The following is a 2,830-nucleotide window of genomic DNA, read 5'->3' as shown; positions in this document are numbered from 1 at the left end:
AAAAAAAAAAAAAATGAAGAGGAAGAAATCTATGATAGGAACCCTTCCTAATATCCGAAGATTCCAGTTGTAACATGGTGTTTGACTAGTGAGGGGTTCCATGCCATAAAATTCATCTTTTGGTGTTACAAATGGATGGAGAAATGAATTCACTTTGAATTTGTCAATAGGAAATGTCAAACTGCTCAAGCGGGGTAACATTATTGAATTCATCTTTTCTAAGTGTTGGTAAAATGTGTTCTATTAGTTCTGAAAAAATTTAGAACATTATCTGTTCTTTGATTGGATTTTCATCTACAATATGCACCTGTAGGTTTCAACTTTTGCTGTTAAGGAGAGAAAACATTTGATTAATTATTCATACACTTCTTTCCAGGTCTCCTTGATCCTTAGACTACATTCTTGATAAGATAAACGAGCTTTGCATGATGCTTTAGCATCTTTAGAGAACACTTTAGTGCAATGTGCTAAAGGCACACTCTTGTTGATCTTTCTTCTGCTGTTTTTAAAACTTCTTAAGACCTCCACCTTGCTGATTATTATTCATTTCCTCTTGACCTCTATTTGGGTAGCATTTTTTCATCATCCCTGCTGATGGCAATGTCAAAGACGGGTGATGTTGGGATCGCTTCAATTCATTTGATTTTTGTATCCGTCTAAAAATGCCTAGACGTTAAACCTGTATATTATTTAGTTTTCTTCTTTAATATATACTTACTGACTTTTAACAAAAAGATTAAATAAAATAAGATGGACTGTCAATAAATAGTGCAACACACTGTAAGTGGGCTCAATGCTATGAAGTTTACCAAAAAAAAAAAAAAAATGTTATGATGAATGGGAAGTGCCTACCCTGATAAAGAAAACTCTTGGCTCTCTCCCTACTAGTTACACACTTATATTTCTTCCAATTATATGATTGGTGATGGGAAAAATCAGATCAGGGTGGGGGTGCACCCCCTCCTCCCATCATTAGAGGATAATGTGGTTTTGATTAAAAATCCCCTATTGCCCAACTTGTGAGGTTGTCAAAAGTTAGAATCTGGATCACCTTCCTGTATGTATACGTTTTATGTACTATTAAATGATAATATGTATTCTTTTACTTCGATAAAAGATGCTATATATACACTTAATAGCACCGTGGAAGGATATTTATGAAAGTAAAAGAATACAGTCATCACTTAACCATTTGTGAAGTGTAAATAAATAAGTAAGTGATCCAAAGTCCCAGACTCCCATATCAGCTTCGTCGGCCCTATAAGTAGGAAACCTAGGCTTGAGATTTGCATGGTTGGTCTGGCAGGGCAAAAGCCTAGAGGGACAATGGAATGAGGGTCAGGGCAAGATAGGGCGTCTTGAACGAAATTTGTGCCTACATTAAATCTTATTATGACTATAGTCAATCTAGAAGAGAACAACTGAGAAAGTATCACTTGATGGGGTGGCATGTTTTTATCATTCAGCAGGATGTTGTGACGAATTTGACTTTCGAAAGAGAGCACCCAATGATCTATATTCTCAAACAAAGAGTGTTTCCTGTGGTGGAGTGCGGTTCTTGCGTATGTGCGAGGGTCAATAGAAGTACATGAGAAAGTATTAATATATAGGGATTTATTTTGAATTTCATTGGGATAGGGTGGTCATTTCACACCCTCATGTGTCTGGGCACAAGAGCCACACTTCCCTACCAGAATCATTTTCCCATTCTCAAATTGATGATTGTAGCACCGTAGCAGTGTGAACTTGTTGCCAAGCTTAACAACATCTCAATTAATATTTACCACTTGGCAATTCAGTTGGCCGTAAGTTTGGCGCCCAAGTAGATCCCATCATTCCCTTTTTACTCATAACATTTGAATTCATCCAAAATTCCATATATGAAGAAAAAAAAAATTAAAAAAATATGGTAAGAAAAAAGAAAAAAAGAAAAAATAAGAACAAAAAATTAATGAAACCTTTAAAATGTGCAAGCAAAGTTATAAGTTGTGCATATGAATGATTCTTTGGACAAAAATTGACATGTAGCTAATCTATAAGGCAATAATTCATCCGTGGGTTGCTCAGATGATTAGGGCGAATTGAGGGTTTTGTGGATATGTGTACAGTTCTAGGTTCGATTCCCTATCTGTGCATCTACGATTAAAATGGAGACTGTGACGGTGGGTTGTTGTGCTAGTCTCCCCAAGGATTAGTCCACCATCATTAATGGCTAATAGTGGTCTTTCCGATTTTACTGTAATCTCACTTCAACCAACTGGTGGACAGTAGATGTGGATTTGCCACCTGTCTACATTCACTAATTGATTCTATTAAATGCCATTGTGAGATGTTAGTTAGATGTGATTTAAATTGTTCATCTATATTTTTTTGTTATATTAAAATGCCTCCAGTCTAGTCTCACTCAAAATAGGGAAGGTAAGTAAACGGAAATGGATATGGATCCAAATTCGAATAAATTGAAAATTAATTATTCGGTCTGATTAGATAATCAATTAATGATTTTGAAGGTTTTTGAAATTAAACAGGCTCTAGAGAATGAGGAAGAGAGCTAAAACAACTTAGAAAGATGGATTGAGAGCAAATTGTATTCATTAGGGGGAGGAAAGTTTGGATTACACAAGCTAGAGATACAAACAGATAGTAAAAAATCCTAATTCGATTCGCATCTGTATTTGTTTAGAGGTATTAATATCCGATCAGAAAATATCCAAATCCAATCATATTCGGTCCATTCTTCATTAAAAAAACTCTCTCTCTCTCTCTCTCTCTCTCTCTATTTGCTATCCAATTATAAATCTCATCATTCCTTATCCAATCATAAAATTTG

Source organism: Macadamia integrifolia, chromosome 1 (genome assembly GCF_013358625.1).
Source record: "Macadamia integrifolia cultivar HAES 741 chromosome 1, SCU_Mint_v3, whole genome shotgun sequence".
Lineage (NCBI taxonomy): Eukaryota > Viridiplantae > Streptophyta > Magnoliopsida > Proteales > Proteaceae > Macadamia > Macadamia integrifolia.
This window is presented reverse-complemented; position numbering follows the sequence as displayed.